Here is a 14,063-nt window from a genome sequence, read left to right on the forward strand (position 1 = left end):
CTATTTGAAGCCTTGTTCTGTTTGAAGGCAGAAAATATCATCTTGGTCAATTCCGGGTAACCTTAGCATTCTAGGTTTAAACTCAAACAGTTCAAGTTTTCCTCACCCTCTTTCTTTTCCCAGGAGCGACATCATAGTGCAGAGGCCTCATGCAGCATCACAGCATTGGTCCTGGATAAAAGGAAAGACTTCATGTTTCCCTGTCCTCATTTCTAGGTGGGGAGATGTTTGTAGGTAATACTCCAGGATCATTTCCTTTCTCCTCCATGAGGTATCTAAGAGAAGGAGCTAGGCCTGCCCTTCTCCATTGCTCCCTCTTTTGGGGATTCATATGCAGAGAGCATCCATTTCACTCTGCCCCTCCCAGGGAAGGGCTGGGGTAGCCTGTGCCTTCTGTGAATGAACCAGTCCATGAACACTGGTATTCCACTCCAACCAGCAACAGCCTCCTACCTTGCCTTTCTCACTTATAAAGATGATACTTGGATTTATAACTGCATGACTTACATGTGTGTCAACTATTTCTGAACTTAGGTGACAAACAGGGATGTCATGTATGAGTGCCCTCAAATCCTTATGGGTGGTGTCTGCCCATATAGGAATCTGCTGATGTGTCTGTATTCCTCTCTGATCCCTGGCTAGAGGGTACTAGCCAATGTCAGCTGATGTAAACTCCATCATGACCATGAACCTGCCAGCACCTGTTCTCTTGGCTAATGCCCTTCTCAAGGACAAAGGAAAATTCATATTCCTTCTTCTGTCCCACTGAGAACTTTCGGGCTCTTCCTGACCTTGATAGCCCCCGTGTCTTTACTGCTCTCATTCTATAGTGGTACAAGGATGCTGCCTCATTGGCTTCTCTTTACTTCTGGATCCCTAAATTCCTCTGGGAATCATGTAGTTTCAGAGTACCACCTATAATAGTTTCCTGTAGCTGCTGTAACAAATTACTATAAACTGGGTGGCTCACAGCATAAACATACTCAGTTATGGAGGCCCCAGATGTCTGAAATCAAGGTGTCAGCAAGATAGCAGCAGGGCCATGCTCTCTCTGAAGATGTTAGAGAAGGGTCCTTCGTTGTCTCTTCTAGCTTCTGGTATTTTCCAGGAATCGTTGGTGTTGTTGGACCAGCAGATGAGTTACTCCAATCTCTGCCTTTGCCTACATGTGATCTTCTCCCCTGTGTCTGTCTGTCTTTGTGTCTAAATCTCCTCTTCTTATAGGAACACCAGTCACTGAATCTACTATGACTTCATCTTAATTCGTTTTCATCTGTAAAGACCTTATTTCCAAATTAGGTCATATTCACAAGTACAGGAGGGCTAGGAACTTCAACATATCTTTCTGGGAGACACAATTTAACTCACAAACACAGCCCCTTTCCAGATGGTATCACCTGTCACTTTCTCTCTCATTTCATTTCCAACTCTTTCTTCTGTAAACCAAAGATATTTTAAACTCTTTTTCAGGTGGGGAAAATACTACCTTTGGTAGCTATCCTACCGAATCTTCTTCCCTTAGCCATGAAAAGCAGTTTTCCATTCGTTTGCTTCATTTAAAAGCCAGGAATTTGGTGTTCTTTGTTTTCCAGCTTATGAAGTGTCCCTTCCTTGGTGGAATAGAGGTCTTCTGTCCAGAAGCAAGAATGGAGAGAGGGTCCTCTGGAAACAGGCATGGATGGAAGCACATATTTCTCATTATCTTCACACATATATGTTTACTTCAAAACGTTTTCTGAGTCTTTATTGATTTTCACTGTTTCTTTTTTCAGCTTTCTACCACTATTGAGATCTTGTGGCTCCAAAAATCCCTATTAAGAAAGAATATAGATAAAGGGGGCACCTGGGTGACTCAGTCAGTTAAGCTTTTGAATCTTGATTTTGGCTCAGGTCATGAACTCATGGTTTGTGATATTGAGCCTCACAATGGGCTCCACACTGTGTGGAGCCTGCTTGGGATTCTCTCTCCCTCGCTCTCTGCTCCTCCCCCATGCAAGCTCACTGTCTGTCTCTCCCTCAAAATAAATAAATAAATATTTAATTTTTAAAAAGAGTGAAGATAAATATGAAAGGCATGCCAATTTGCAGAACTGGCTCTCCTTCTAAAGGCTCTACAGACTGTTGGTGAGAAAGCTGTATTTAGCATACCTCTATCCAAAGACCTTGGTGCCCACCCAATGATGTAGGTGAAAGGGGAAAAGAGCCATTCTAACAAAAATACTGTCCACAGTAGAGCCCCAAATTCAATTTTAGAGGTTTATTTTGAGGGGTTTGACTCCCTATCTCCAAGAGTTCTTCTTCAAAATACAGACACCAACAAGAGCCATGTAAACCCAATGATCATTACATCCACATTTTTCACTATTTCCAGATGTAAACCCTCTTTTGACAAACCTAAAAATATCATGGCATTCTTTAGAGTTGTTTGGAATTTCAAAGTAAATAGGATATCATGAGGGGGGGAAAAAGGACAAAACAAGAAGTGTTTTGACTACAATCTATATGGCTCTACCCTATGCCCTGGGAATTCTAATACCACCCCCACCCCACCCCCCCACACACACACACAAACACAAAGAGGCACAGTGCCCTTCTCACTGCTCCATGGTAATCACTACTCACAGGGCTTTAAGATCTTGATTGTCTGGGGGGCGCATGGGTGACTCAGGCTAAGGTTAAGCATCCAACTTGGGCTCAGGTCATGATCTCACGGCTTGTGAGTTCAAGTTCTGCGTCAGGCTCTGTGCTGACAGCTAGGAGCCTGGACCCTGCTTCGGATTCTGTGTCTCCCTTTCTCTCTGCCCCTCCCCCCCTTTTTCTCTCTCTCAAAAACAATTAAACATAAAATCTTGATTTTCCCTTTGGATTTAGAGAAAATGGTCTTGTGACAATGGGTCCTGGACTGAGAAGTGATGAGGGATGGAGGACTGAATCTGAATCAAAAGAGCTCCTACAGGGCAGAGAGGCCCCCCAACACAACACAGCTGAGATATGGGGCAGCATACAAATACTCCAGGTGTGGAGGAGGCCTTGGGGAAGCAGGGACAGAGAGACCATACAGGAGAGCGGTGAAAACGCTGGACAAGTAGTCAGAAGGCCCTGGTTCAGGCCTAGAGTCTGCTGCTTATGAGCCACATGATGGTGCTAACTCCCCTGAGAAAACTAGACCTCAGTGATGTCATAGGTAGTGTGAGGCTCATCATCCAGAATTAACCTGGGATCAGGAGAAATAGTTCTAAATTAAGTTGCTTGATTCTATATTAAGTTATTAATTTCCTTCTCACCCCTTTCCTGATTCAGATGAGCCTTTTATTAACCATCTGGTCTCTGGTGGGGTGGGGGGGGGGGGGGGAAGCAGGCTAAATCCAGTAGAGACATAATATGGTTTTTATGTCATTTTTTCCATATGTGGCCCACTACCTATTAGGCAATTTTGTCCCAAAGCCATTGCTACCATCAATGGCATCAATAGCAGCCAATGCCACCTGGTAGCTTCAGGCATCTCTATTCAAGAAGCTTTGTGAATCCCCCCAGAGTTAGTCATATTCTGATGACAAGGACATTCTGGGCTGCAATGGAAGGGTCTTTGCCTTTGAATGCCAACCTGATGCCCCTTAGCTCCAGAGGTTCATGCTGATGTTGGGAGATATTCTAAGCTCTCTACCAGATGATGGCAGGGTGCTGCTTGCATATACCACCCTTCTTTCAGCAAAGCAGATGAAGTAGCTTCATTCAAAGAGAGAGAAAGGGATGTTCTCTTGGGATACTCATTATGAATACAGTTCTGGGGTGAAGGAAGGAGTTAAGCTTGCTGTTAATCTTCAGAAACAGGAAAAAAATAGATGGGAAATAAGGGTGAGGTCTCCAGTTAGTGGGTTTTTTTAATCTGTCAGATTTAATTAAATCATCACAAGTGCCTTTAAAGGGCTCTGTGTGGTTGTCCTACACGGATGGAGGAACTTGATCCAAGAGGCAGCCAGGGTTTTGGTGGCACGCCAACTTCTGTCCTTTCCCAGGCAAACAGCACAAGTCAGCCCAGTAGTATACCTCATTATGTGGACCCAGAAGGCCATCAAATGCAGAGCTGGCGTCAGGTCCTGAGGCCCAGCACAGTGCAGGAACTTTGCCAGGAAGTCCGATACCCACATCTTTCTGCCCTGAACTGACCCAGACTTCCTCTGTAGTGCTGTCTGTCCACTGTAGCTACTGAGTTCCTAAGCTGTACCTTCCCTTCCTCTTTATTCCCCACTGCACCAGAGACACAATGAACAGAGCTTAACTTCTGTTCTCTCATTCAAGGGACAGCTGTTAAATGAGAAGCTTCTATCAGTAAAAATACTACAATATATGTTATTATATATGAAATAACACAAGTCAAAATAATAATAGAAAACATTTGGTTATAAGACAGACACTGTTCTAAACACTGTACATATTTCCAAAATATAAGATGACTCAAAAACTAAGTGCAAATCAGTGCATGTGGTACTCCATCTTGCTGTTCACCAGATGCCCCTGGTTCTCCCTTTAATGAGCACACGGCTGGCTGGGAATCTTGGCTCTGTTGCACTTGGGAGGGGCTGCATGACTCAGTCTGGCCAATGAGTTTTGAACAAAACTCACGTATGTCATTTGCAGGCTAGAGCATTTAATTGCTGATGCAAAACCGTCTAGTTCTCTCTTTCCCCCTGGTGTGGTGACTTTTGGGATCAGAGCCTCCTACCAACCCATCATGGATATGTGGCATGACTGGGAAATAAACCTTGTGTGTTTTTAATTTTGAGCCACTATTATGTTGGTTATTAGCTAGTGTGGTCTCTTCTAGTCTAGCTGATTAAACACACATTCATGGGTCATTTCTGAAGAGATAAACAAAAATTTGGCAACAGAGAGAGATGTAGAATCAGGCGTGGGAGGAGTTTTATGTTTTTCTTGTAGCACTATTGTTTTGTTTAGTAAGCCCATGTATGAATGCTCTGCTCCCTCCTCCACCATGGAATGGAAACTAATGAATGAATAAGACATACTGAGCAGACACTATACTGGCATCGTGCTAGGTAATTGAGAGACAAAGTTTGAAGCCATGCTATTTTCCTGGCCAAACTCTTCTAGGTTGATCTTCCTGAATCTTCTCTGGTCATCTAGATCTTGCTTAAATGAGTCTCTCCATACCACACAATGCTCCTCTTCTCCTCAGAGCCAGGGATGCAGAGAGAGTAGAGCCAGAATCTTCCTGGCATGTCAAAGAGGCTTAATCAAGCATCACCATTACCCTCCCTGGCAGCCCGTGTGGAGAGAGCTTGGGAAAGGCTGAGATGAGGCTCCAAACCTCTCAGCTCACTGCATAAACAAGCAGTGTTGCAACTATATCTCTTAAGGGGTCACTTCCCGACCACTAGAAGCAAGGTGTGTCCTGAAAAAGCTTCTGTTATGCGCGAGCCCCTATACAATCCTCCTTGCCAGAGACTGAGGGTTAAGGTTGCTCATTCAGCTAAAGGAACCCCACCACAGTGGCTTAACCAAAAGGTTATTTTCCACCATAAGCAGGAGCCCAGGGGAGGCTGTCCAACAGTGCTAAAGCAGCCCATGGTATCATTGCTGTCCCAGGCTCCGTCATTTGTAAAGTGTAGCTTTTATTCCTCATGCTTGTCACCTCATGACTGCGAGATGATGGCTCCACCTCACACCTCCCATCAGCATTACTGGCCAGAAGAAACAAAGAAGAAGGAAGGAGCTGACAGCTATGTCAGAAAAGCACAAACTTTCTGTGAAATCCAATTTATATTGGCTAGAATCAGCCAACCATAACAGTTATGAGCACTGACTCTATAAACTAACTGGGTTTGAATCCAGGCTCCACCATTTAATAGCTGTGTTCTTGGGTTATTTACTTAACTTCTCTGTATCTCAGCTTCCTCATGAGCAAAATAGGAATAATAGTGCCTAAATAATAGTACCTACCTTATATAAATATTATGGGACCTACATTGCAAAGTGCTTATAATCATGCCTGGTCCATCATAAGTGCAACGTAAGTGTTTGCTACATAAACCCTTGACCACCTCTCCTGCAGGGACTCTGGGAAAGCAAGTAGTTTAGCTGGGTATATAACTGTCATGAACAAAAGCATGGCCCTGCTAATAAGTAGGAAAGGAAGAATAGGTGCTAGGTCAATGCTCAGCCATATCTGCCACAGCCAACAAGATGGGCAGGGGCAGAATTTGAGTCTGACAGGTGAGGTGAGCCAGAGAGGAAAGAGACAGAGGGATCTTTGAACCAAAATCCTTCATCAGGGTTGGGAGATGGGGAGGCTAGGAAACAAACAGCAATCCATCAGTCAGGGGAGGGCTGCACATGGATCAGGCCCAGGTTTCAAAGATAGTTCCTATCCACTGGGGACCAGGGGGCAAAAACAAGGCTATCAGAAGCGATGCCTAGACTCACACACAGAGTGATGCTCAAGACATCTGTCAACCAGTGAGGTAACTTGCCAAACTAGGAGTCTAGAGACCCTGCTGTGCCAGGAACACTAACCTTTAGTTGATGGACTGTGAAGAGGTCTCGGTGTCCAAAGGAATCCCAGGGAAGGGGGTGGGACAGCCAGGCAATGCAAAGCCATTTAGGCAGTGGCAGAAAGTTTCCAATTCCCAAGGAAGCATTTCAGTATTTTAGCAACTAGCATATCTGTAGCATTGCCTTATGGTTAAATGTCAGCCGTGCACTTAAATTCCAGACACTGTCCCCACCACTGTGGGTGTACATTTCCAAAGGGCCGCTGTCCTGCTCATAAGGGCTCAGGAAAGAGCAGGGCCTAATCTGCAGGTACAGGGCCTCAGTGCCCACAGACCAAGAGATAGGGCTGAGCCCTTTCCCCTCTGTTCTTTCTTTAAAATTTTCAGTCTGTAAAGCAGAAGGCAGAAGTTCCCTGCTTTTTTTTTCTGCTCTGAGGTGTGTAGGGGGATCAGGTAGCTGTTTGGGGCTCCTGACAAGGCCTGAGGGGTAGGCCCAGATGAGTTCCAGAGCCCCTGACTTCCTGGCACAGGTAGCATGGAAGCTACACCACTCATGCTCTGCTAATTGCTTTGTAGCTTTAGGCAGCAGGATTTTTCATAAAAACCCCATTCTGTTTCTACCCAGTCACCCTCATCTCCACCCTCACAAGCTGCTTTCCACTACCAACAATTTCAAAATTGATCTTTGCAGTGACTCCTCACTTAAATCAGCTTCTGAGTTTTAAAGGGTAAGAAAATGTCTCTTACTCATTTAGACTAAAATAATGCACCCATTAACCGTGCTAGAGGCGTGCAAAGTCTACTGCCTAGAAATTATCCATTAGCCTCATTTCAGGCTCTCCCACCTGCCAGCCCTCCTCCCCTGCTGCCTGCAGAGTTCCATATCTCAGACTTCATCTTGACATTCCCCTCCTCAAAGAGTAACCTTCCATGGCTCTCTACTGCCTTAAGGGTAAAATCCAAACCCCCCAGCCTGAGATCTGACCTTAATCTTTTTTCTGTCTTTAACTGTGTCATTCCATCACTACCGACCTGGGAACTGCAGGCTCCAGTTCTACTAGACATTTCACAGTTTTATCCCATTTATTCAGTCCCTTCTACCTGAAGAAACTTCACTCCTTCTCCACCTGTCAAATCCTAGCTGTCCTTCAAGGAAGGACTTAACTCCAACCTTCTCTAAGCAGTCCTTCCAAACCCTCCGAGCCTGGAGGATTAAGCACCCACACTCTCTCTCCTGCTGCACCTTGTTCTCATCTGTTACAGCATCTCAGCCCATCTCTCCTGGGACCCCAGCTAATCAGCTAATCCTTTATTCTCTAGCTATGTCTAATCTTTGTTATTCCTTGAAGGCAACTGGCTCTATTGTATGTTTGGTGCCTCTATATATGTTCATTCCTGGACTATCTTCTCTCCCCTAATCTGTCCAGCAAACTCAAACTCATCCTTCTAAAGCAGTGATTCTTGACCTTGGCTGAATGTTAGACTCAAATGGAGGTCATTCAAAAAACCTGATGCCCAGGCTTCACCCCAAAGCAACTAAATCAGAGCCTCTGAGAGTGGGATCTGGACATCAGCACTTTCAAAGCTCCTCTAGGTGAGACCAGTGTGCTGTTAAGGTTAAAACACCTGTTCTGGGATCACCTCAAACTTTTACCTACTTCTTTCAGGTTAATTATTATTTGTATCCTGGGAGGCTAGCTTGATGCTTGTAACAAACTAAATTTTTGTTGAATGACTAAATAAGTGGATGGATGGATAAATGGATGGAAGGAAGGAAAAGTGGAAAGATGGGCAGATGCTGTGTTACTCAGGAAAAATCCTAGGCTGCTTTCCACTGCCAGACTTAACTACTGGAAAGAAAGTACTAACCCCACACCTCTAACAGTGCAACTCCTGTTGGTTTTTAAACTGGACTCCCTACACACAGGGCAAGGAGAGAGCAAAGAGGAAGCTCACTCCAAACTGCCAGGTGGCAATTTCAATAAACAAGGGAACTTACATACAAGGCTGGTCTTGGGGAGCCACAAGACAAGTTCTCCACACCCACCCACCAGAATCTTAAAAGTCCATATAAGGGCCTTGATTGGTTTCAGTCTCGCATACCATCCAGATGGTCTCAAGGCTACATCCTTGAAAATGGCTCCCACTGTGGGGAAAGCAGGCAAGGCAGACATTCCAAAACAAGAGAGGGCTTGGGGAGCCTCCAATTGCCTGGGTCCATGTCATGGGTCAACCAGTGGTCAGGTCCTCCTGATGACCTCCTCCCAACACTCCCTTATACAACATAGGTGCCGAATGAATGTAGATTCTTAAATTTTTATTTAAATTCCAATTAGTTAACATGCAGTGTAATATTAGGAATATTAGTAGGCTTAACTTGAGCAGTGGTTTCAGTCAGTTGTCAGGTTATCCACCAAGAACAGTTCTCCAACTTTGCCTACAGAACACTCAGGTTTGACCTAAAACAAAATGAAGCACAGCTAAAACTGAAGTGATAAAAGTTAACCTTCTAATTTGCAGGGGAACTTGGAATTTTCTCTGGTTTAAATTTTTCCTTCAAAGTTTTTCTTAAAACTTGTCTCCCTACACTTACTTCTTTTGCTAGCAAGTATTCATAAATCAATAAAATGATTAAACATAAGGGCAGACTAAGAAAGGAAAATCTCTAAAATATGATCAGAAAATAACATCCAGAGAATATTTCTTCTGATAAAGTTATCACCTTTCCTTACCTTCTGTCCTTCCTTCCTTCCACAGATATTTATTTAGCATGTACTAAATATTAGCATTATTTAGATATCTATTTAGCATGCCAGGCACTGTGCTAAGATTAACAGCACAATACAGACACGGTCTTTCCCCATAGGAGATGTACCCTGAATAATTGAATACTCCATGATTCTCTCAAGGTATGCTGTCACTTCCAGATACCCCACCTCTGTGACAAGGTGAAGACCACTGACACACTAGTATATTTCACAGGCAGAGCTCAATTAAATGCAATATGTACACTTACCTGTCAGTTTAAGTAACTCATGATTGGTGAGTGAGCAAAGCCCCAGAAGGACCAGCTGGGCTGGACTTGGATGTCCCCCCTCAGAGCCCTACTTTACCTTGGGAACCTACCAGCCTCCACAGTCATGTCCCCAGATTCCCAGATCTTTCTGGGTTCTGTGCTATTGGGCCCTCCATCATCATACCTGCAGAACCCCTGAGAGTTTCTATCTCCCCATCAATACCCATCTTGCTGTGGAAAGACATGCAAACTTTAAGATTTATAAAGAAAAAACTAGAGGGTACCTTGATGCTGAGTGTCCAACTCTTGATTTTGGCTCAGGTCATGATCTCACGGTGTGAGATCAAGGCCCACACAGACTCTGTACTGACAGCACAGAGCCTGCTTGGGATTCTCTCTCTCCCTCTCTCTCTGCCCCTCCCCTACTCACACACTCTCTCTCAAAATAAATAAATTAAAAACATTTTTAAAGAGAGAAAAAACAAAAGAATGTCATGGAAACCATGGATCAATCAAGTGAGCTGGATAGAATTGTGGGCAAGGAAAATCTTTCCTAAGCCCAGATTTCTCTGCTATTCCAATAGCCAGCAGAGGTGGTGGTGCTCACTCAATTTGGTGGGAAGTAGATCTCTCCCAAGCCTGATTTCTATTCTTATTGGGGCCCCAGGCTTGTACTTGTGGCCTCAGAAGTCCTAGCATTTCCATGCAGCTGCTCTCCTGTCCATAGCACCTCTGTATTTAAAGCCTATTCATATTTGCCTCCAAAGAACCTAGCCCTTGGCTTCTGGTCTACTTGATGCCTCTTTACAAAGCCTCATGCCTCCTCCTGAGGACTGTGTACTATGGCTTCCACTCCTAAGGGCAGTCTTTTCCTCTCCATGGAACATTCAGTCAATGTATTTGTTTGTGTGAAACATTTATTGATCTGCTACCAAATTCTAGCCTTGAACAAAGCTAGGCTTTTTAAGTTATTGATTTTACTGAACACTGAGCCCCTCCTTCCAGTTTCTGTGGGAACACCCATTTTATCTCAGGGCTGCTCACCACTGCTTCAGGCCCCATAGAAAGTCACTCCTTATCTTAAAGACTAGATTTCACTGTGGTTCACCTACCAAATTTCTGGGCTGCATATAAGAGACGTGGCTAACTTCCACCTATGATACAAAGCAGGGGGAGGGGAGGCATATCATCTGCTCACACTGTGGTCAAGTCATTCTTGGAAGATTCATTTTCAAATGGAAGAAGGAATGGAATTTTCCAGAGGTCACTTAATTGTATCCTTATAGACCATGGTATTTTAAACATTAATACTCTGTAATAAAAGAAACTAGGAAAAATTTGGATTAATCAAAGGCAGGAAGTGGAAGAGAGGACACATTATGGAGATTGATGACCTGGGTTAGATAATCACAGACTTCTATGAATTTGTTCAAGACAGTAATTTTTAAACTGTGGTCCTAAAACACTCGGGTCCCATGGGGGTGCTTCAGGTCTGCAACGATTCCATCAAAATTTGATTCAGAAAAAAAAAAGAAAAAAAAATTTGATTCAGAAATTCTATACAGTTATCTGTTTCTCAAAAGGTCTAATAAAAACTTGCATGTTCGAAGGTTATGTTTCCAAAATTTTGCTATTATTGGGACCACTCATGCTTTAATTTGTGTGCTAACTTCCCAACTTTATAGTAAGTATCATAAATGTGAACATACAAACTAAATCTATTTGTGTTGAACACACACAAGGTAGGGTATCAAGAATGTGTGGGAAAAAAATGTGTGCTAGCATTTTTATCGTTTTTTCTTACATAGATGACACTGAATGAAATAAAATGATTATTCTTGACTCAAAAAAATAATAATAATGTGTGAAAAAATTTTCTCATTTCCCTTACAACCGGTCCCAGATTCCTCCTGGGTAGCAAATTGTCTTTACTTGCTTGGTTTTTTTTCTTGCAAGCCCTGCTGAGTTTATGTTTATTTGTTTGTTTTGTTAATAGTTCCATTTCTCCTTAGAGCCTCCAGTGCCTTTTGGCTTTTTGTTGAACAGGCCAATGGGGAGCTCCAACTGGAGCACCAGGGAGGGAGGGGCATGAGGTAATGCATCCCTGCCTACCTCCCTCTGGGTCTGGGTCCCTCAGCTGCTGAAGTCCACTGCTGCTCTCCTGGCAAGCCTCCCTTTACAAGTTTCTCTCCTCCAAGTCTCAGTTGCTGCTCCCTCTGCTGGCCCCTCCAGGCTGGGTTGAAGTAACATGTTGACTCTGGGTTGACCCACTAACTCTGTGTTTCTATATTACCTCTTGTGGTTTCCCTACACCCTCCCATACCTTTGGGAACAAGCATATCTTGAATTATCTTAATTTGGGTGTGCCATCTATTTCCTGCTGCAGCCCTCACTATATACCTCTGGTCCTCTTCCCACGTTGGAAAACATCCATGTGCATTTTTGTCCTTCTGTTTATGTGTGTTCTTGCACAATGGTGTTGTTGTTTTATATGCATGTATTTGAACTTCCTCACAAATGTTATTGAGTTATATATTTCATCCTGCTTCCTACCTTTCTCACTAATTACAATTTTTTTGAAAGTTCATCCTCGTTGCTATGACTACAGCTAATCTGTTGTCTCTAGACTGCTACCCCCTGCTCTACAATGTGCACCCTCTAAATTAACCTATCCAATCTCCAGATGATGCATGAACACCCAGGTGGTCTCCAGCACCACAGTCAATACTGTAGTGAAGAGTCTTGTACCTGCCCCTCGGGGAGCTGTGTCAGAATTTCTTTGGACTACATAGACAGAGGTAGAATTGCTGAGTCATTCTGTGTACATCCACCTACTCATACTCAATTAAGAGAAAAGTACCAGTTATGCTCTGTGGCACATGTATACCATATGCTCTCTTGACAGCAGTGCCTGACGGCATCCATTCCAAAATCCCCACCAACACTTGGCATTATCAAGCTTTCTCATTTCACCAGTCTACTAGATATAAAGTAATATCTTATTTTATAATTTGCCTTATTAATTATTTAACCATCTTCTCAGATACATTTGGTCTTCTCATCCATAAATTAGATGTTCACGGTTTTGATTATTTTTCTGTTAGTGTTGCTAGCTTTCTTATTTAACCACAAGGGGTTCCTTATATATTATTTTTAATACACTATTAGTTTCAATTAGCTAATATTTTATATAATACTGTTTATATCTACATTAATAAATGAAATGGGACTGTAAGTCTCTTTTATCCTATTGTCTTTATTTAGAGTAACTTATAATAATACAGGAATTCATTTTTCCTTACAAGAATCTGATGGCTTCTCATCATTATATCCTGGTTCAAGTCACACCACTATTCCTCACGTGGATTACCCATAAAAGATAACTCAGTGCAGGGGAGTAGAAAGACCCTAGGTTTTGGAATGGAGCCCCCATGTGGGGTATGCCAGTTAACCATTTTTGTATCCATCCTTCCTATTAAGCTGTATTTCTGATACCTGGCACATGTGTGCATAAAATAAATGTTTAATTTATTAGTGAGGTGGAGATCTACCCTTCTGCTTACTAGTTTTATGATTTGGGGGACTTCAGGAACCTCAGTTTTCTCATCTCTATCATCAAGATAATAAGATAAAACTATGTCCCACATTTGTAATAATGATTAAATAGAATAATGAATGTTGGGTGCCCAGCCCCGGGGCCTGACACATAATGGTAGCCATGTGTGGGTGGAAGGCAGCTCAGGGATAATCCCAAGCCTATTTAAAAATAGAGCTCGGGACACCAACTGGCCTAATGCAGGGCTGATATTTCAGGCTAGAGGAAATCCGCATTAACTAGTGCATCTGCCTATGTAAGAGCACAAATCCAATATGGGAGTGCCCTCTCTAAATTTCAGGGATCCCAGGACTGATTAGCATGTGAACAGGGCCCTAATTAGAGAAGAGCCCCAAAGGGAAGGGGAAACAGAGTCTCTCTTCTGGTTCGTGGTCCTGCTCCCCACACCTCTTACATCCATTTGTCTCCACTGATTAGTGCATGAATGGGGCATTGATTACCAGGCCAAGCTATTGTGCAGCCTTTCAATGGAGTGGCTCCATGCAGAGATTTATTAATAATTAAGCCTTGAATAAATGTTTTGCAAATGGGGTCTCTCCTGATGAATAGGAATGGCTTTGGGAGTTGAGAAACCCTCAGTACTGGGACCATTAAGGCCCAATGGGCGCTTTTACTTCCACATAATTGTATGTTTGTCCACTTCAAGGCTTCCAGGGCCCCAGTTGGCAGATAACAACCAGTTACAAATGCAGGTCTACCCTCTGGGTTGTGTCCTTTCCAAAAAGAAGTGGGTATGTTTTGTGGATTTTTTATCTTGGCTGTTGCCAGTACAGTGGCTCCTTCACTGTATCTTTCTAGAGACATGCACTGTACAGTCAGGGCGTATGCAGGAGTTCCAACCTTATGGAAAAGCTCCACTTTTCCAGGGTGCCTTGGAGATGCATTCATGCTTTGCACAGGGCTGGGTCTAGCCCACAGT

The 14,063-nt window shown here is 43.4% G+C and overlaps 1 long non-coding RNA gene across 1 annotated transcript in view; it reads right to left on the bottom strand.

Annotated features, from left to right (window-relative positions):
• Positions 1-1,703: 1,703 nt before the first annotated feature.
• The window catches only part of LOC125168402 (uncharacterized), an 86,940-nt gene continuing 74,580 nt past the window's right edge, over positions 1,704-14,063 (bottom strand). Inside the window, exon 4 of the long non-coding RNA XR_007153125.1 lies at positions 1,704-1,811. This is a non-coding gene — a long non-coding RNA (uncharacterized LOC125168402). The remainder of the gene's footprint in view (positions 1,812-14,063) is intronic.

Source organism: Prionailurus viverrinus, chromosome B3 (assembly GCF_022837055.1).
Source record: "Prionailurus viverrinus isolate Anna chromosome B3, UM_Priviv_1.0, whole genome shotgun sequence".
In the NCBI taxonomy this organism is placed as follows: Eukaryota; Metazoa; Chordata; class Mammalia; order Carnivora; family Felidae; genus Prionailurus; species Prionailurus viverrinus.